At 36.4% G+C, this 21,342-nt stretch overlaps 1 long non-coding RNA gene across 1 annotated transcript in view; it reads left to right on the top strand.

The window, feature by feature from the left end:
* Window positions 1-36: 36 nt before the first annotated feature.
* The window catches only part of LOC108401147 (uncharacterized), a 37,866-nt gene continuing 16,560 nt past the window's right edge, over window positions 37-21,342 (top strand). The window contains exon 1 of the long non-coding RNA XR_001854096.3: window positions 37-164. This is a non-coding gene — a long non-coding RNA (uncharacterized lncRNA). The remainder of the gene's footprint in view (window positions 165-21,342) is intronic.

Here is a 21,342-nt window from a genome sequence, read left to right on the forward strand (position 1 = left end):
GCTCGCGGCGCCCGCGCCTGCGCCGAGCGCGCCGGGAGGAGGCGAGGCACCCAGAGCCTGCGTGACGTGTGCGTTCGGCCCCCCCCTTCCGGAAGCCTGGAAGCGCGGCTACCACAGCTGCGCATGCTCGCAGATTCGTTACCGTGGTCTCCACAGACCTGAAGGTAAAAATGGGCCGTCCTGACCCTGAAAAAGTAAAAATAATAGTACTGCCTCCCTTTTGCCCCAATCTGGTCATTTCCTTTTGCAAAGGGGAAAAACATGCCCCATCTGCCGCAGCCCTCCGGTGAGCAGCCTGCCCGTCCACGCTCTGCGAGTTGTCCCTGACCCTCGCGATGCTGCGGGAGGGGTAAACTGGTTGGTAGACGCACGTCTGGTGGCCGACAAGTCCCATCTGTGTTAATTTAGAACTTCTTACCCAGCAGAAGGAAACTAAGTGGGCGGGAAAATTGTTTTGATTTTGTTTCTGTTTTTGCACTTGGCCGTCTCCCCCACCCCATCTTTCACTCAGTGGTTAGTTAACTGGGCGAAGTTATCTTATTTAGAAAAAGAGTAACAATACAGAGTTGTTTTGAGGGTTAAGTGAGATACAAGGAGTAACTGTCAAGCACAGACTAAAATTGCAGAGAGTCTAACTTTTAAACAATATTTAAAACTAGTGTATCCACGTGTGAAATAATGAGCTTAACTCACACAATGTTGCTGAAGATGTGAATTCTTTTAAATTTTCTGACAGGCAATGGAACAATATGTATGAAGAGTATTAAAAATTTGAATTTTCCAGTCCTTTAGCCCAGCATTCCCACCCTTCGGAATTTATCCTAAACCTAATCAGAATTCTAAAAAGATCTTTGTACTGTTAATGGAAAATACTGAAAAACCTGGACTGGATCGCTGACGGAAGAACCAAGGGGCAATCTGAGGTCTTGGAGTGTTGAGGTTTTATTTTTACAACAGCAGGCTCAGAGGGGAGTAATCTTCCAAGGTCTGAGCCCCGAGCACACGCAAGGGGAGCAATTTATATTATTTTGATATGTGGCATTTAAGCATGAGCAGGGCAAAAGAGGAGCCTGGAAGAGGGGAGGAGGGAACTGGGAGTGCTTTGCCAACCAGACGAAAAAAGTGGTTTGCTGACCTTGACGGCTGTGTTGAATGTTTTCCTTATCAGTACAAAGTGTGTGCATTTAACCTAAATGTCCAACAACGGGGCATTGGATGGTTTCAGCCTCTTTTAGCCCATGTCTTCCAATGGCACATTGGGTAAATCATTTTCACCTCCTTTATTTTGCCCATCTTCCAAAGGTGTGTGTGTGTGTGGAGGGTGTAGAGGGGAAGCATCCTCTGCTAACATTGTTTGAAATTTCATAATAAATAACTTGGCTAAAGCAAATCAGAATCATGGGGACCTCCCTCTCTCAAGGGGGAAAAAGAGACATACAATAATATTATGAATATGTTTTCAGGGGGCTCACAGATTTTTTTTTGAAGTCTGTCCATGAAGGTCAGATTAAAAACCCTGGCTGTAAAATAACTAAGGATTAATGTGGCAAGAAAATTATTCCATTGTCATGGAAAACCCAGTTAGATTTAGATGGCTGTATTTAGACCTTAATCATCACAACAGTGGTGGTATATTTGCTAGCCATTATTTCTCCATGTTTTCAAAAGTGGCTTTGGGAAACAGTGATTAGGGATTAGGGATACAGAGGCAGATTCAGTTGTGGTATGTCAATACTAGGTGACCCTGCATTTCTTTTCAAAAAACCCTGAACAGATGTATCCTCTGGTACAATTTTCATGTTTCCTCTGTTAAAAAAAGTATTGTCATTACTTAAATTCCAGTTTAACAGTAAAGCAGTGAGTTTTAATTTTTGTTTATGAAGTGGGCCACCCTTGATTCTAGCTATGGGTTATTCTGAGTTGCCTCAATGGCCGCCCAAGGAGGGGGAGCAGTGGGAAGATATGTAAGTAGATTCAATATTTTATGGATTGCATTTAAAACATACCACTGCTCTAATCATATAAGTGATCTTCTAAATATAATACAATAAATTTAAAGTAAAATTAAATTTAAAATATAATTTAAATAAATGTTTAATTTATTGTAAATACAATAAATCCAATGAACTTAAAGTAAAATGAGTGTAAATTTAAGGTATTAAAATTAATAAAAATCAAATTAAGTAAATGTTTTAAATCTTAAGGGAGCTCTTACATAGAGCTCATCCCATCCTGACCTAGCAACCCCCAAGCTCAAAATGTTTTAAAAAATCTAGTTACAGCTTATAATTAAATAAATTTATCCTTATTGTATATTAATTTTAAGATAGAAATGGGAAGTTGATAAAAAAAAAACAGAGCAGAAATTCCATACCTATAATTACCCAATGTATCTCCCTAGTTCTCAAGTCTTCCAGAGTTACCCTTTTCATTAATAGTCAATTAAAATAACCTAAACCCTCTTCTCCAAGGGAGTACACTTTTCCAATTTTTCTAAAGATGTATGAAAAGGGGGGCTTACTACTTTTTGCTAGTAATTGACTCTCATTATTTTATATACTCTGTTCCTTGCTCAAGTCTCAATCACTTTGTATTGTTTTATCACTGCTTGTTTTCTCTCTCTTACATCCCTTTGCCGCATGTTCAAACATAACAGTTCCTTTACAACATATCACAAGTCACCAGTTACAGAAAGCTCTATCTGTAACACATTATCACCAAATATTTTTAGAAATTAAAAAGTGGATTAAGTACAAAAAAAGGAAACACATAAAACTGAGTATCAGACATTTTTCCCAAGAGTCGTGTTGTAGTGATTCCCCTTCTATCTAAGCCCAGTCTACCATCAGTTCCCCAGGGGTCCACTCTGGCTGTACATATGCTGGAGTTTTCCCCAAAGTTTTTCTCTAAGACCTTGGGCCCAGACACCCTTTTTCACTGCTACTGAGGACAATGCACAGTTCCTCTCATACAGGTCAGTTTGGCTCTACTTTTATCCCAACCTCACCTCTCTCTCATAAGACTATCTTAGAAACTTCTCTTTTTTAACTAAAGTGCCCCCTAATATTGTTCCCCAATACAGCACTATCCACAGAACCCTTTTAGAATGCAGTAACAACTGCCATTAAAATTTGGGGATCCTTTCTTTTGTTCCTCTATTAAAGATAGAATGACTAGAACATAAAAGGACTAACTATGAATATGGGAATTTTTCCTCTGAAATGCCAGTTATCAGTTCAGGCATTAGATGAAAGTATTAATTATCTATACCAGTACTGTCCCATAAAAATATAATTGAGCAACAAATGGAAGTCATATATCTAATTCTTTTTTTTTAATTTAAGTATTGTTGATATACAATTTTATGTTGGTTTCAAATGTACATCACAGTGGTTGAACAGTCCCCGTGATCAACTGATATTGGGATTGCCCTTTTATCCCTCTCACCTAACCCCCACCTGCTCCAGCCCCTTGGGAACCACTCGTTACTTCTCAATGTCTATGAGTCTACTCCTGTTTTGTTCCTTCCATTTTGCTTTGTTTCTATATTCCACAAATAAGTGAAATCGTGTAGTATTTGTCTTTCTCCAATCTGGCTTATTTCACTGAGCATAATACCCTCTAGATCCATCCATGTTGTTGCAAATGGCAGGATTTCTTTTCTTCTAATGGCTGAATAATACTCCATAGTATATATGTACCACATCTTTGTCTAGTCATCTGTTGATGGACACTTGGGCTGCTTCTGTATCTTGGCTATTGCAAACAGTGCGATGATAAATATAGGGGTGCACATATCTTTTTGAATCAGGAATTTTGGTTTCCTTGGGTAAATTCCTAGAAGTGGAATTACTGGGTCAAATGGTATTTCTATTTTTACTTTATTGAGGAACCTCCATACTCCTTTCCACAGGGTTGCACCAATTTGCATTCCCACCAACAGTGTAGGAGTATTCCTCTTTATCTTCATCCTCACCAGCGTTTGTTTCTTGTCATTTTGATAGTGGCCATCCTAACTAGTGTGAGGTGATATCTCATTATGGTTTTAATTTGCATTTCCCAGATGATTAATGATGTGGAGCATCTTTTCATTTGCTTGTTGGCCATTTGTATTTCTTCTTTGGAGGAGTGTGTGTTCAGGTCTTCCACCCATTTTTTGATTGGGTTATTTGTTTTTTGGGCATTGAGATATAAGAATTCTTTATGTATTTTGGAAGTTAACCCCTTATCATATGAATTGTTTACAAATATATTCTCCCTTCTTGTAGGATGCCTTTTTGTTCTCCTGATGGAGTCCTTTGATGTACAGAAGCTTTTTAGTTTGATGTAGTCCCACTTGTTCATTTTATATTTTGTTTCCTTTGCCTGAGGAGATGTATCCAGAAAAAAGTTGCACATGCTTATATTCAAGAGGTTTTTGTATGTTATCTTCTAAGAAATTTATCATTTCATGACTTACATTCAGGTCTTTGATCCATTTTAAGTTTACATTTGTGTATGGAGTTAGGCAGTAATCCTGTATCATTGTCTTGCATGTAGCTGTTAGTTTTCTTCAATAATGAAGAGACTGTCTTTTCCCCATTGTATATTCACTGCTTTATCATATATTGACCATATATGCATAGGTTTACATCTGGGCTCTCTTCTGTTCCATTGATCCATGGGTCTGTTCTGGTTTGATTACTGTAGCTTTATAGTAAAACTTCAAGTCAGGAAATATAATCACCCCAGCTTCGTTCTTCTTTCTCAGGATTGCTCTGGCTATTTGGGGTCTTTTGTGGTTCCATATGAATTTTAGAACTATTTTAGTTCTTTGAAGAATGCTGTTGGTATTTTGATAGGGATTGCATTGAATCTGTAAACTGCTTTGGACAAGATGGCTATTTTGACAATATTAATTCTTCCTATCCATGAGCACTGGATAGATTTCAATTTTTTGGTGTTGTCTTAAATTTCTCTCGAGTGTCTTGTAGTTTCAGAGTATAGTTCTTTCACCTCCTTGGTAAGGTTTATTCCTAAGTATTTTATTCTTGTTGATGCAATTGTAAATGGAATTGTTTTCCTGATTTCTCTTTCTGCTAGTTTGTTGGTAGTATATAGGAATGCAACAGATTTCTGTGTATTAATTTTGTATCCTACAACTTTGCTGAATTTAGTTATTAGTTCTAGTAGTTTTTTGATGGATTCTTTACAGTTTTTATATGTATGATTTCATGTCATCTGCAAATAGTGACAGTTAAACTTCTTCCTTACCAGTTTGGATGCCTTTTATCTCTTTGGTTGTCTGACTGCCATGTCTGGGACTTCCAATGCTATGTCAGTAAAAGTGGTGAGAGAGGGCATCCTTGTCTTGTTCCTGATCTTAGAGGAAAAGTTTTCAGCCTTTTGCTATTAAGTATGATGTTGGCTATGGGTTTGTCATATATGGCCTTTATTATGTTGAGTTATGTGCCCTCTATACCCATTTTGTTGATGGTTTTTATCATGAATGGATGTTGAATTTTGTCAAATGCTTTTTCAGCATCTATTGAAATGATCATGTGGTTTTTATCCTTCTTTTTGTTAATGTGGTGTATGATATCAGTTTATGAATATTGAACTATCCTTGCATCCCTGGAATAAATCCCACTTGGTCATCATGGATGATCTTTTGATGTGTTTTGGATTCATTGCTAATATTTTGTTGAGGATTTTTATATCCAAGTTCATCAGGAATATTGGTCTGTAGTTTTTTTTTTATGGTGTCTTTGTCTGGTTTTGGTATTAGAGTGATGCTGGCCTCATATGATGAGTTTGGAAGTGTTCCCTCCTCTTCCATGGAAAACTTTAAGAGGTATGGGAATTCTATCATATGTTTGGTAGTGAGGCAGGTGTTAGTGGGACACAGGCTCATAGAACTCAAGCCCCAGTAGTAAGTTATAGTCAGGGTCAAGACTTTGCAGTAAAGAAGAAGCCTTATCCTGAACATCTGGGAAATTCAGCCTGAGAAAAAAGGGAGTTTTTCTTTTCCTTTGATTCTAGCCTGGCCATAGCAACAGGCCCTAGCAACAGCTCCCAGACACTGGATGATTTACTCCATTTTTATGCTTATAAACCCTAGTCGCTGCAGCCCTAATGGCATCCCCTCTTAGAGCCCCTCCCAATTAGAGGGAATCTTTCTTTTTCCTTTTCTCTTCTCAGTAAAAACTTTGCTGGTTGCGCCATACTCTTGTTTGCTGGATTCATTCTTTGTGTCCTCCAAAACATGATCCTGGGAAAAACAACATCTTAGCTGGTAAGAGTAGAATTCAGCTGTGAAACCATCTGGACTTGGAAGTTTTTTTTGAGAGTTTTTTGATCACAGTTCAATTTCATTTCTGGGAATTGGTCTGTTCAGATTTTCTATTTATTCCTGGGTCAGTCCTGGAAGGTTGTATTTTTCTAGGAAGTTGACCATTTCTTCTAGGTTGTCCAATTTATTGGCATGTAATTTTTCATAGTATTCTCTTAATAATTATTTGTATTTCTATGGTATCCATTGAGATTATTCCTTCTTTGTTTCTGATTCTGTTTATGTGTACATTCTCTTTTTCTCTTGATAAGTCTGGCTAGAGGTTTGTCTGTTTTGTTTATTTTCTCAAAGAGCCCACTCCTGGTTTCATTAATTTGTTTTCTATTGTTTTATTCTTCTCTAATTTATTTCTGCTCTAATGTCCCTTCTTCTACTAGCTTTGGGCTTCAATTGTTTTTTTTTTCTAGTTTCTTTAATTGTGATTTTAGATTGTTCATTTGGGATTGTTCTTTGTTCTTGAGGTAAGCCTGTATTGCTATGTACTTTCCTCTTAGAACTGTGTTTGCCATCTCCCACAGACTTGGGATTGTTCGGTTTTTATTTTCATTTCTTTCTATGTCTTGATTTGTTTTAATTTGTTCATTGATTCATTGATTATTTCGTGGCATGTTGTTTAGCCTTCATACATTTTTAGGTCTTTCTATTTTCTTTGTGTAATTTATTTCTAGTTTCATGTCATTGTGGTCTGAGAAGCTGCTTGATACAATTTCAGTCTTTTTGAATTTATTGAGGCTGTTCTTGTGACCTAGTATGTGATCTATTCTGGAGAACCTTCCATGTACACCTGAGAAAAATATGTCTTGCTGCTTTGGGTGGAATGATCTGTAGGTATCTGTTAAGTCCACTTGATCTAAAGTATTTTTCAGTGCCTCTGTTTCCTTATTTATTTTCTGTCTGGTTGCCCTATTGATGTGAGTTGTGTGTTAGTCTCCTAAAATGAATGTATTGCAACATATTTCCCCCTTTAATTCTGTTAGTATTTCTTTTACATATTTAGATGCTTCTATGTTGGGTGCATAGATATTTATAATGGTTATATCCTGTTACTGAACTGACCCCTTTATCGTTAGGTAATGTTCTTCCTTGTCTCTTGTTGCTTTATTTGTTTTGAAATCAATTTTGTCTGATATAAGTACTGCTAATCCTTTTTTTTCTCCCTATTATTTGCATGGAATATCTTTTTCTATCCCTTCACTTTTAATCTGTGTATGTCTTTGAGTCTGAAATAAGTCTCTTGTAGGCAGTATAGAGATGGGTCTTGTTTTTTTATCCATTCTGTAACTCTTATATCTTTTGTTTGGTGCATTCAGTCCATTTACAGTTAAGGTGATTATTGATAGATATGAACTTACTGCCATTTTATTAATTGTTTTTCTGGCTGCTTTTTATAGCTCCTCTCTGTTCCTTTCTTCCTCTCTTATACTCTTGTTATTTATGGTTTTCTTTAGTGTTGTAATTGGATTACTCTCTTTTTTTTTTCTTTTTTCTTTTTGTATTTATTGTGGGCTTTAGTTTTTTGGTTATAAGGTTCAAGATAGCTTCCTTACTATATAATAGTATATCTTAAATTGCTGATTACTCTGTTTCAGACACAGTCTAAAGGAACTTTTTTCTCCTTCTTCTTCCTCCCCATTTTTCATATGAGATGTCATAATCTGCACTTTTTGTGCATCCTTAGAATGATTTTGTGTATAGTTGATTTTGCTTCTTTTGTTTTGTTTTAATTTTGTACTTGCTTGGTACTTAGTTGGTTTATTACCTTTACTGTGGGTTTATTTTCACTGGTGAAAGCTATTTAGCCTCAGGTCATCTCCATCTACCGCAGTCCCTTTACATCCTGTAAGGCTGGTTTAGTGGTGATGAATTCCTTCAACTTTTGTTTATCTGGAAATTGTTTATACCTGCTTCAAATTTAAATGCCAGTCTTGCTGGGTGGGGGATTCTTGGTTGGAGGTCCTTCTGTTTCACTACATTAAATATATCATGCCATTGCCTTCTGGCCTTTAGAGATTCTTTTGAGAAGTCTGCTGAGAGCCTGATGGGATGTCCTTTATAAGTAGTCTTTTTTCTCTCCCTGGCTGCTTTCAGCACTCTCTCCTTATCCTTGATCTTTGCCATTTTAATTATTAGATATATTGATGTTGTCTTCCTTGGGTTCCTTTTGTTAGGGGATCTCTGCACTCCCATGATCTGACTGGAGAAATTTTCAATAATTATTTCCTTAATAAGACCTTCTATCCCTTTTTCTTCACTTCTCCTTTTGGTACCCCTATTATGCAAATATTTTTTGTTTGGATTGATCACAGAGCTCTCTTAGCAGTCTTTCACTCCTAGAGATCCTTTTTTCTCTCTGTTCCTCAGCTTCTTTGTTTTCCTGTTCTCTAATTTCTAATTCATTTACCTTCTCTACATGGTCTAATCTACTTTTAAATCCCTCCATTGTATGTTTCATTTCAGATACTATATTCAGTTCTGAGTGGCTTTTTTTCAGGTTTTCTAGCTCTGTTGAAGTTTTCCTTGAGATCTTGAATACTTTTCTGTAAATCTGTGAGTATGTTTCTGACTTTCATTTTGAAGTCTTTATCAAGAAGATTGGTGATCTCTATTTCATTTAGCCCTCTTTCTGGGGTTCTGTCTTGTAGTTTTGTTTGGATCATATTCTTCTGCCTCCTCATTTTATCAGGGTTTCAGTGTTTCTTCCTTTGTATTAGATGGTTCTGCTATGCTTCCTGGCCTATAGAGTAATAGCTTTATGAAGAAGGCATGCCATGGTGCCCAGAAGCTCAAGAATTTTTAGTCTCTAATTCTTGGTTCTGTTTTACAGAGGCTCCAGCTGTGGGCATGCTGAGGGTGGGGCCACCTGTCTGTTTGGCATCTGTAGTCATCTCAATCTATGCCTGCAGTTTGCTTGAACTGCTGTCTTTGTGATCAGTTCAAGAATCTGTTGAGCTCACTATGGGTGGGGCTGCAGAGTTAATGAGGTAGGTGGACCAATGTGCAGCTCTGCCCCGGCTGGACCCACAGCACCAGGATTGGACACTCACAGGGAAAAATGAGCTCTGGGGGCTGGATCCTGCAGGCACCTCCCCATTTGGGCTGAAATGGAGCCAAGGAAGCTGGGAGAGTCTCCCTCTGCCTGCCAGGCAGCAAAGTCTGATGCTGCTGAACTGAGTGTGTTGGTTCCCAGCAGCACACACAGGGAAGAGCCTTAAGGCTGCATTGCTAGCAGGGGGGTGGAGGGTCTTGAGCTCCTGAGAGTTCCCTATCTGTTGGGCCAAGGAAGGACTCAGGAGGTATCCTCCACCTGCCCCTTCTCCTAAAGAGAGACTTCCATCCAACCCTTACCCCCATGGTGCCCCTCCCACTGCTGGCAAGTCTTTCAAACTGCCGCTCTGCTTTGGGTCTCAGGACTGGTGGAGTGTGCCTGCCCTCCACACTGGCTGGAGTCTCAGCCTTCGAGAGTGTTTCTCCTGTCCCTGGTGTCCAGCCCCACTAATCATCAGAACCCAGTGTAATGTGGCCTTGTGCTCCTGGAGCAGATCTCCAGGACCAGGTGTGCAGTGGGCTCCTATGCCCTCCCAGCTCATTTTTTATTTTTCCCGCCTGTAGGCTGGGGTTGGGGGAGGGTTTGGGTCCTGCTCCATCTTGGCTTTGCCACCTCACCCTTTTCTGTGTGGCCCTCTCTTCTTCCTCAGGTGTAGGGGGTCTGTTCTGCAGTCTTTGGGTCATTTTCAGGTCTAGTTGCATATACTGTATTTTCCTCTTTTATGTGTTTTTGGGAGGAGGTTTTGGTCTTGCCTTCCTATTCCACCTTCAATTCTATCCTGTAATTCTTAACTTTCTAGTAGGCAAGTCAGAAAAAATATTGGTAAAATTAGTTTTAATAACCCAGTATGTCCAAGACATTATTTCATCATATAATCAAGATAAAAAATTACTGAGCTATTTTACATTGTTTTCCATATGAAGTCAAAAATTTTCACAATTCATTTCAGAGTAGCCACATTTCAAGTGTTCAGTAGCCATATGTGGCTAGTATGTATTCTTTTAGACAACACAGATTCATATAAAACGACAAAACACAATAGAGCTCCTGGGAATTTTTTATTACATACAGCTAAAGAGTTTTAGTGTAATCTTCCAATGCTGACAGATAGTAACTGCACCAGTGGGGGTGAGGATTTAGTAATATGGGTAACTTTTGAATCACTGTATTGTATATTTGAAACTAATATAAGATTGTATATCAGCAATAGTTTAATGGAAAAAAATTAATGAATAAAAAGTTTTAGTGTAAGGGAGGAAAGAATACCATTTATATCTCATCTTAAATGTCTGTTGAGATTTTTTTGTGTTAACCACAAACTGTCCTTAATTTTCATACACTTATTTTCTTAAACACTGTTTTCTAAAACTCCTTCCCACTATGACTCTGAATTATGATGGTTGGATATTGTCTTACATATTAGCATTATTATTTATTATATTTCCCAACATGGGATCCCTAACAGAGTTTCTTGAGAATATTCATGAACCACATTAATGCATAGAGTGACCAGGTTAGTTTTAGATTTAAGGCAGAAGAGTCAAGTAGAAGCTGGTATACCTATAAGAGATGAGTCAGAGTATATATAATATTGGGCATTCTGATTCCAACTTTTCAAAAGATGTTCAGTTCTGATCTCCCAGATCAGACTTCAAATTTCAAACTGTAGTAATTACTAAGTATGGCCTCAAACAAACAGCAAATATTAGTACATAGAAGTGGGCTTTGGGCCACCAGTACTGGACATGTCCACTCAAGTCAGTTTTCTACTTTGAACAGAAGCAATGTGTATTTTCTGAGAAGGCATCTTTATCTCTGAGAAATAAATCTCAAAAATAACTTATCTTCCTTCATATTGTTTAATATCTTGTGAGGTAGACAGGTAAATTAAGAAAAGCAATGAAATATGATAAGGTATATAAATGATAAAAGTATGCATAGAAGAATGGTGTCTAGCTGAGACTAAAGGATTGATGAAAATTCCCTGGAGAAGGTCAGGAATGTATAGATTTTTTATTTCTTTAAAATTTTACTGGTGTATAATTGGCATATCATTAACTATATATGTTTAAAGTGTGCAATTAGAGAAGTTTGAACATATAGATATACTTGTAAAACCATAACTATAATCAAAATAATGAACATATTCATACCTACAGAAGTTTCCTTGTGTCTTTTGTAATCCCACTCTTGTTACTCCTTCACTGGTATAATTTCTGTCCTTATAAATTAGCTTGCATCTTCTAGAATTTTACATGATATCAAAACTGTGTTCTCTTCTTTGTATGGCTTTTTTATTCAGTCTACTTATTTTGACATTCATCTAATTTGTTGCAACTACTAATAAATAATCCTTCCTTTTTATTGCTGAGGAATATCCATTCCCTTATAAGCATATACCATACTTTGGTTACCTATTGATGGATATTTGGATTAAAATTTCAACTTTCTGTTACAAGCAAAGCTGCTATGAACATTCATGTACAAGTCTTTCCAATACATGTTGCTTGCATTTCTTTGCAATATATAATTAGGAGTAGAATGGCTATGGTAGGTGTATGTTCAAAGTTTTAAGAAGCTGTAGAACTGTTTTTCAAAGTAATTGTATCATTTTACCTTCCTAGTATTGCTTAAGAGTTTCTGCTGATCCACACCTTTGCCACCACTTCATATTGCTATTCTTTTTAAATTGTAGCTATTCTAATAAATGAGTAGTGGTTTCTTATGGCTTTAATTTGTAATTTCCTAATAGTTACTGATCTTCAAATCTTTTAAAGTGCTTATTTGCCATCCTTATGGTATCTTTGGTGAAATATTTTTTTAGAGTTTTACTCATTTTTTTATTTTTATTTTTACCGAGTTAGTGTTTTTTTACATATATTCTAGATATGAACATGGATCCTGGATCAGACATGTGATGTACAAAAATTTTCTCCCAGTCTGAAAGGCAGAAATTGTCAATTTTGATGGAATCAAATTGATCAACACTACTTAAAGCCTAGTGGGGAAGAGAGTTAAAGTAAGTCAGCAATTAAAACATACTGTGACAAGTGCTATTTTAAGGATTTGCGTAAGAGACATAGAGAAAACAAATGGCATTTGTTTCAGACTTAGGGATCAATGATTCATTTTTGGAGGAGGAGCTAGCTGAGTAAAGCTGGAAATGGAGTTGCAGGCAAGAAAAGAATGTGAGCAGGCCTCATACTGTGAAAGAGTATGGTATATTTAAGCATAAACCTCTATGATTGGAGAAAGTCTACAAATGAGAATAAAATAGAAAATAAACAGGCTGAAAACTGAGAGTGCAAATTAATCATGAAGCAATCCATGCATTAAATTAAGGAGTTATGACTTAATACTAATCATTATCGTCATATATGCATTTTAAAAAGGTCATTTGGGAATTGTGAAAATGAATGGGGAATGGATGGGGGAAATATTGGAAGGTGGGAGACCAGGTAAGAAGTGTGAGGAAGAATCCAGGACAAAAGTAAGGATGCCAGGGATCAGGTAAATAGATAGGAATAATTGGGAAATAGAATCAGGAGGATTTGGTTCTCAATGAATATTTCCTCAGAGATTGTGGAAGGAGTTAAATATGGAATTTGGAGAAATGATTTTTTAAGCTTGAACAAGTCAGTGATGTAGCTGAGGAGTAGGGCTATATAATTAGAAATTTCATCATTTGTTTTATATGTTTTATTCCCTGATGAATGAGTGGAGTGGAATCAGTGAGATGACTGATAGACCAAGCTGATCATTAGATTAGTACTAGCCACTGCAAGTCAAGGAATAGATGAAGCCCACTACTAAAAATACATCCCCACATGTTTTACAAAATGAAGTTTATTTGCTCTTCAAATAATATATTCTCTTAGCATTAGTGTCTTAATTAGTATTTCCTGTACTCGTATTTTAACATTATATATTAAATAATCAGAACTGCAGAATCAGATGAAACAACATATCCAGTAAATGACTTGGAAGACAATGGCACTATTCAAGTTGAAGTTCTAGTAACTGAAGGAAGAGGAAATGACAGATTTTTTTTTCTTCAGAGACCGTAACTATAGATGAAGTCAGAGAATGATTGGTAGGCAAGTTTTTTGTGTTTCACTAGGCAATTAGTCAAGTACAAAAGAAATAGTTGAGAAGTAGTACTTTCAGATTCCAGGGTTACACAGGATGGTTAGTCTTAAAAAAATAAAAGGTTTCAGGAAGACCCTATTCTTCAAACAGTGTGAAAAACCCTGAATAGAAAGCCAACATAATGCAAGTGAGTAGTGTTTTCTTATGGCTTTAATTTGTAATTTCCTAATAGTTACTGATCTTCAAATCTTTTAAAGTGCTTATTTGCCATCCTTATGGTATGTTTGGTGAAATATTTTCACCAAACAAAATCAGCAAGACATGTGTGGTAGGTACTAAGTTAAGAGTGGAGTTCAATAATAAACCAAGGGCCTTGTGGTAACTTTTATTTCTGTATTTCTTGCCTAAGGTTAAAATTGTTCATAAAGTTCAGGGAGATCCCACTATTCAGGTAAAGAAGGAAAACATGACTAGAGTGAGAGACTTGGAGAATATGAAACAAGACAGATGTAAAAGTCAAATGGGGATCAAGTAGCTTTTTACTCCATGAATGCAAGGGAGAACCATGACTAAAGTTAAGTAGTTAATGGAGAAAAGGACGAAATATTTTCAGTCTTTTAGTAAGTGATCAATACGACTGTTGAAAAGGGAACTAGGTCCAGAAACCCTTGAGAAGGTGTTCTCAGAGTGTTATAAAATATGAAAAATACTGAATCCAATCAGGATCTATAAAGTTATGTCTTTCCTGAGGGTTTCAGTCCTCGGCTAGTTCAATATGGACTAGATGAGACCAAAAAATGACAATGGAACGTTTTGGGGTAAAAGGTCTTAGCACCAAGCTTTTATTCTTGTGGTGGCAGGTCAAGCACTAGAATCCCATCCACCTCCAGGGCAGTTTGCATCCATCAAGTATGGAATCTGCCTCTGGGCTTCTCTGCCACCTCACAGCCCCTGGTCTGCTTCCACTCCAGGTTCTGTCTCTTCTGGCCTCTGCTCTCCTCTCTAGGCTCTTCTGTGCTCTGCTCCAGGCTCTGCTTCTGCTTTGGGCTCTGCCTTTGCTCCAGGTTCTGCCTTTATCTACAGCCTCTGCTTTGCCCTGCCCTAGGCTCAGGATGGATCTCATTTTATAGCAACACAGCTCAGTGCCAATGGCTGTGTAAATAGCCTAGGCAGTAGGCCAATTACACCCTTAAGTAGATTAGGGTCAGGTGAGGATCCTGGCCCTAGGAACTTCCATTTTCCCTACAAGTTATAAAATACTAAAAGCATAAACCTCTATGATTGGAGCAAAGTCTACAAATGAGAATAAAATAGAAAATGAACTTAGGCTGAAAACTGAGAATGCAAATTAATCATAAAGAATTATGATTCTTCAGAATGGCCAAGATGTTGAAGTTACTGGAAAAAGACTTTAAAATAATGCTAACAAGTATAACCCAGAGATTTTAGACAGTTAAAAAAAACTTAGAGCTGACAACACAAATGACCTTAAATCCAAAAAGTAATGAGAACTTCCCAAGAGAAAAGAGAATCACAGCTGTTTCCATTTCTTATACAACAGTTTATGATTCGTCAGGTAGCTTTTTATTACATGAATGTACTATAAACAGGGGTCAAGAGAGACCAGCTGTTTAATGACTGTATGTGGGCTGGAATGATTGACTACAATGTCATGGAGCTCCAGTCATAGAGGGAGTCAGCATCCATCCTCTAACTCTTTTCCAAAGGCCTTAAGTGCTCAAAAGTAGTATGTGAAAGTCAGGGAGTGAGGCAGAATTGCTCAGTGCAATTGCTTTGAGGATTCTAGGCCTTCATTAAGCTCTCTGCAGCAGCCCAAAAGGCTGGGTGCAAGGCAGCAGGATGGAGAGAGTTCTACTGAGACACAGAAAGACAGGTAGTGCTGGGAAGTAAAGAGAATATCCTCTGGACATGCTGGAAGCTGGGATTTTGAGCTAAAAGAGTAGCAGATAGTTTAGTAGATGGGCTAGCAGGTACCAGAGGATCTTCAGTGCTAAGAGTTTTGCCAGTGCTAAGAACCCAAGCACATTTGAAGGAAATGGTCTACTGAAACTCATTAAAGCTTTCAGCAAAGCCCAGGCTCAGTAAATCTAAAGATTCAGTAGACTCACCTTTCCAAACAAGAAGCCTGATTTAAAAAAAGTAGCAAGATATTTTTAAGGGTAAATATTATTTCCTGTTCTCTTCTATGCAATATCTAGCATACAATAAAAATATGAGGTGTGAAGGTTCAAGAAAATGTGAGCCATGGCCAAAGAGGAAACAGTTAATAGAGGCAAACACAGAAATGGCCAAGATGTTGAAGTTACTGGAAAAAGACTTTAAAATAATGCTAAGTATGTTATAGGAACTGTAGAAAAAAATGGACATTAGAACTGTTAAAAAAACAAATGGAAATGCTAGAAATAAAGTATAAGACATAAAAAGTCCACTTGATAAGATTATCAGCAAATGGGACACAGCAAGGAAGGAATCCATAAACTTGAGACAGGTCAGTAGAAATTCTGAGCAAATATAAAGAGCAAGAAAGGGACAGACGTGAGATAGTGTCTGATATCTGCAGGACAATATCAAATGGTCTAGCATACATGTACTTGGAGTCCAAGGAGGGTATAAAAGAAGGGGGCAGAAGAAATATTTGAAGAGGTAAAAACTGAAGAATCTCTCAATCTGACTAAAGATATTCAATCCATATATTCGAGAAGCTCAGGGAATCCAAACCTAGGGAATCATAGCAAAAAAAACCTTAAAACCAGTAATAGGGAAAAGATACACATTATATATTGTCTTGCCAGTGGGTTTCAGTCCAGGGCAAGTTCACTATGGATTTAGTGAGATGGAAAAATGACAATGGAACGTTCTTGGGGTGAAAGGGGTTATACCCAACTTTATTCCTACAGTGGCAGGTCAATCACTAGAATCCTGTCCACTCGGAGGTAGTCTGCATGCAGCAGGCTGGTCTCTGCCTCTGGGCCTCTCCGCCCCCATAGCCGTCTCAGTGTCTGTCCTTAGTGCTGCCACCATGCCAGTCTCTGCTCCCTGCAGCCATGCGGCCATACCACCATGTCGCCCAGAGCACTTGGCTGAGCTCTTTACATAGAGTCAATAGCAACATATTGCCCACACATGTGTAGTAGCAAGCCGACCAGGGCCAGGTGAGAATCCTGGCCATAGGAACTTTCACTTTATCCACATATATCTATATGGGAACAATGCTAAATAAAATCACTTGTGATTTTTATATCAGAAACAATAAATGGCATAGAAAATTGAATGGTTTTTTGAATGGTTCTAAGAATATAAAAACTTAGTATCAACTTAAATTCTGTACCTAGAAAGACAGAAAAAAAGAATCTTAAATATTTGAGGCAAAACAAAGCTATTTTCAGACAAAAGCTAAGTAAATTCATTTCCAGAACATCTCCAACAGAAATTCTAGTTCTTCAGGTTAATGTGAAATTATATTAGATGGAAGTCCTCATATAGGAGTAAACATATAAAAATGTTTTCTATTATCTTTATTTTATATGTACCCCATATGTTGTACATATATATGTACAGCTATATGTAGCTTTAAAAGATTATTGACCAAAGTAAATACTGTAATAATGTATTTTGGGTTTATAATATATGAAGAAGTAAACTATATGCCAACAGGGCACAAAGTATAGGAGGGAGTGTCAATTGAATTATGATATTGTACTGTTCTTATATTTTTCTTTAAGTAGTAATTTATTGTTTAAAGGTAAACTTTAAAAATTGAAGATACATAAGAAAAAGAGCAGGGGAAAATATATCATGAAAACAATAAGCATAAGAATGTTGGACTCAGCCACATTAATATCAGAAAAATAACACTTCAAGACAAAGACTATTACCAGAGACACAGAGACATATTCTTTTTGGTAAAAGTCATTGTTTAAGAAGGTATAACAATTCTCAGTATGCATGCAACTACTAACAGAGCATTAAAGCCACAAAATAATATTTGACGGAATTTAATGGAGGAATAGACAAATTATAAAAACTAATTGATAGAACAACAGACAGAAAATCAGGAAAAATATAGAAGATTTGAATAACACTATCTGCTAACTTGGTCTAATGGAGGTAATAGAATATGATAGATACCCATCAACTCAAAGTAGAAATTCCTTTCAGTTGCACAAAGAACATTCAGCAAGATAGATCAATCATATGCTAGCACATAAAGTCTCAATAAACTTCCAAGGATCAGAAATGTAGAGTATATATATTTTGTGACAACTGGTTAGAAAAATATCTGGAAAATGCCAAAATATTTATAAATTAATTGCTTCTAAATTACCTATGAATCACAATGGAAAATGAGAAATATTTCGAACTCTTTGATCATGGGAACAAAGTATATCAAAATTTGTAGGATGCATCCCAAAACACGAGTAAAACAGAAATTTATAACATTAATTGTCTACATCAGAAAGGAAGAAAAATACAGTCAATTAAGGAATAGAAGACAAAATTAAACTCAAGTAGAAAGGAAACAACACATAAAAAGGCAGAAATTAATGAAATAGAAGATAAAGTTGAAAGTTCTGTGAAATGACTACTAAATTTGATAAACTCTTACAAAGGAAAAAAGGAAGATATAAATTACTAATATCATTAAGAAACAGGGGACATCATCACAGATCTTACAAACATTAAAGACATAATAAAGGGATATTATGAATAACTTTTATGGCACTGAATTCTCAACTGGGGACAATATTGCCCTCAAGGGAAATTTGGGATATCACGAAATAGTTTGGTTCTCACAACCTCAGCAGGAGAGGTGCTACTGGCATCTTACGGGTGTAGAACAACGGTTCTGCTAAGCAGCCTGCAAAACACAGAACATCCTCCAGTAACAGAACTACCCCCAACCTCAAATGCCTGTAATGTTGAAGTTGAGAAGCTCTGCTTTGTGTTAATAAATTCAGTAACTTAAATAATGAATGAATTTCTTGAAAAATATAGCTTACCAAATTGACACATAAAGGAATAGGAAAATCTGAGTGGTCTAGTGTCTATTAAGGAAACTGAAATTGTTGTCAAAACCTCCCAAAGAAATCTCAAAGCTCAGAATGGCTTTACCAGTGAATTATATCAACATTAACTGAAGAAGTAAAACTATTCATAAATAATTATTTTAAAAAACAGAGGAGGAAACACCTCCCAACTTATTTTATGAAACAGCATAACCCTGATATTAAAACCGGTAAACATAGTTCCCCAAAGGAAAATTACAGTAGCCAATAGTCCTCATGATCATAGATGCAAAATTTGGTAATGTTAGTAAACTCAGTGCAGGAATACATAAAAGAATAATGCTAGTGGTTAACATTGAAAAACAATCTATGTTATTCACAAAATAACAATATAGAAGAAAAAATCATTTGATCATCTGAATAAATGCAGAAAAAATTAGTTGACAATATTCAATATTCATTCATTTTAAAAGATTTCAACAAACTAGGATAGAATCATACACAATGGTAAATTAGTACATGACTTTCCAAAAAGATCAGGAACAAAGCAAGATGTCTATTCTCATCAACTTACATCAACATTTTACTATGATTCTTAGCTAGTGCAGTAAGGCATGAAAAAGTTTGAAACACATAAAGTTTACAAGCAAAAATGTAAAGGAACAGGATTTTGTATATAGAATAACTTATGGATCTTAAAAAAAAGGATACCAGAAGCACTAAATTATTTTAGCAAGTTCATAGGACACAGGTAAACATACGAAAATCAATTATAAATTAAATAGGCTAATAATGACAATTGGGAAATAAAAGTCTAAAAATGCCATTTACAATTGCACCTAAAAATATTAAATACAGAGAAATAAATCTAGTTAAACTCATGCAACATCTCTACCTTAAAAGCTATAAAATATTTAACAGAAAGAAGACCTAAATAAAAAGAAAGATACCATTTTCACAAAGTAGAAGTCTCAATAATGTTAATATATTATCTCTTCAAGCTGATCTACAGATTCAATTCAACCCACATCAAAGGCCCAGAAATCTTTTCTGATAAAGTCAGCAATCAGATTCTGTAATTTATATGAAAATGGAAGGATGTAGAAGAGCAAAAATATTTTTGGCAAAGAACAACAAAATTGGACGACTTCTAATTTCAGGTTTCAAGCTATAAAGCCAATGTAATTAAGACGGTGTATCACTGCTATTAAAATAGACAAATACTATCAGATAGAATATTGTGGGAAGTTGGAAGTAGACCCATGCATATATGGTCTGTTAATTTTCACAAAGTCATCTTAGTAGTAAAAGAAATGGCCTTTTAAATAAATAGCGCTGAAACAACTGGATGTTTATACAGGAAAGTAAGGAGTCAGTTGGCAAAAGCTACGTACTGTGATTCCAATTATACAGCATTCTGGAAAAGGCAAAAGTACATAAGGTAGTCATGAGGTAGCTTTTACATGAAGTAAAAAGATCAGTGGTTGCCAGAGTTTCAGGGGGAGGGAAAAAGGGTTGAAGCAGTAAAGCACAGGGGGTATCTTTTAGGATGGTGACACTATTCTGTGTAATACTACAATGATGGACCTATGGCACTATGCATTATCAAAACCCATAGAACTTTACACAAAGAATGAGCCTAAATGTTTGTAAGTTTAAAAAAAGATCATTCATTAAGTGGTGGAATCCCAGGATTGATGCAGATAAAATAATCTAACTTAATTATAAATATAATATTTTTTTTCCTAAAAAAATGAAGTCATAAATTCATTATTTGGGGGCCTCATTTGATTTTGATATCCTATAATTCTCATTAATATTCAGAGTTGGGCTCTAAATTCCTATTGTACAGAAGGCTTGCCTTTGTCTGACCTGTGTTGCCCAGTCTTTCTGTTCCATTTTCTTATCTCTGTTGCCCAACTTTTCCTGGAGTTTAAACCTATTACCTCTACTGACTTAGGTATGTGCAGGAACTTTGAAGTTCCTTCTTGTGTCTATGTATCTTTCTCATTCATAGTGCTATCTCTACAATGCTGCTTCATGAAATAGAGGAATGATATGTTGGTTTTGAAATAAATATTAGCATTGCATCATACAAATTTGAAAGAAATTATGTTATGAAAAGTAAATTAAAAGAATGAGGTGACTAATGGGATTTGATGCTTTGATTCCATATTTGAATAGTTTTTTCCTGTACGCCTGGCCTGATCTGATTGTAAATAATTTGGGAGGTATACATACGTGTAGCAAACATGAAAATGATTGTAAATTATGTATCAGATTTATTTTCATATTTACTATTAGTTGTTTTCTGATTTATTTTTAAAATCTGGTTAGGCAAAGATACTAAGAAGAGATAGAAAACAGGCATGTGATATTCAGATTTTTCAAACAGGTAAGAGATACAACTGAACCATGGCAAACTAAGAGACAAAGTTGACAGTAGCTTTAACAAGTTGATTTATCAGTTGATAATAGCAACATGCCATTTACACTTTAACCTAGAGAAGTAGTTAGAGAATATTGTCAGATAGTAGGGGGAATAAATGAGAATCGTATCCTTCAGAGCTGGCTCATTAATTCCACACAAGTGTGCCCTTTTGTTCTGGTCACTTGTTGCAGCTTTTGCCCCTCAGTGTCTGCGCCTGGGCATTTGGCTTCAGTGTTTCCTCAGATGTCTATTTAACAGGACATTGATGTCTCCTGCAAAGGACTCCAAGTACAAACATTCTGCCAGGTCTGTGCAGTCCTTGCTCTTCTGCCCTTCTTGTCTTACTCTCCCTGCCACTGGTTTCATTCCTGCTCTGCTTTCTGCTTGGAACGTGCTCATCACTTTCCAGTTACAGTTT

This window comes from Manis javanica, chromosome 6 (genome assembly GCF_040802235.1).
Source record: "Manis javanica isolate MJ-LG chromosome 6, MJ_LKY, whole genome shotgun sequence".
NCBI lineage: Eukaryota > Metazoa > Chordata > Mammalia > Pholidota > Manidae > Manis > Manis javanica.